The sequence below is a fragment of the Nyctereutes procyonoides genome, unplaced genomic scaffold, assembly GCF_905146905.1.
Source record: "Nyctereutes procyonoides isolate TBG_1078 unplaced genomic scaffold, NYPRO_anot_genome, whole genome shotgun sequence".
NCBI classification, from domain to species: Eukaryota; Metazoa; Chordata; class Mammalia; order Carnivora; family Canidae; genus Nyctereutes; species Nyctereutes procyonoides.
In genome coordinates this window covers 1,317,719-1,318,456 of record NW_026575023.1, presented here as the reverse complement: position 1 = coordinate 1,318,456, position 738 = coordinate 1,317,719, and the positions used below count along the sequence as shown (strand labels likewise).

General features: G+C 30.5%; 1 pseudogene; it reads left to right on the top strand.

Moving 5' to 3' along the window:
- Positions 1-275: 275 nt before the first annotated feature.
- On the top strand, positions 276-369 carry LOC129521397 (U6 spliceosomal RNA; annotated as a pseudogene).
- Positions 370-738: the final 369 nt, after the last annotated feature.

Below are 738 nucleotides of genomic sequence, written 5' to 3'. Positions count from 1 at the left end.
AGACAAAAACAGTAATGGTTTAAACTGACATGACAAGCAGACACCAAAAAATTTCTATCATGAGAAGACAATGTGAAGTGTAAGTGTACTTAATGGAATCATTAAAATACGTTTTATCATTGTTCACGCCTCTGTATTTCTTGTGGCTTATAATGTACATACTTGCATTAAGTAGGAAGTATGTGTACATAATTTATAAATAAATAAATGTATTTTGTAATACTTTTCCAAAAAAAATTTAATGATGGAATGTGGTATCAAAATATTGGGGGGACGTGCTCACTTTGGCAGCACATGTACTAAAACTGGAATAATACATAATGCCTGCACAAGGATGACATGCAAATTTTTGAAGCATTTCATATTAAAAAACAAAAAATTGGAGAGACCACTTGTCTAGAGAAAACACTAGGATTAACTCTCTTATATGATAAAAAGAACAATAGCTTAGAAGCTCCCTATCTGGAAATGTTGTCAGCTATATTTCCTTTCTGTTTTTTGCACTAAATGACAAATATAGAAATGGCAAATAGAGACTTTGGGACAGTCTGTTTCCAGTGATGCTTATGACAATATAATTATGCTATTCTACATGTGTAGTGTCAATGATACTATGATTTTCACATAATTTGTATGTAAATAATTAAAGACAATGATTTTTTTTGGAACAGTAGCATATAAAGATTGGAAAAAGATATGTAATTAGACACAATTTTCTTTTAAGGTGAGTCATTGCCC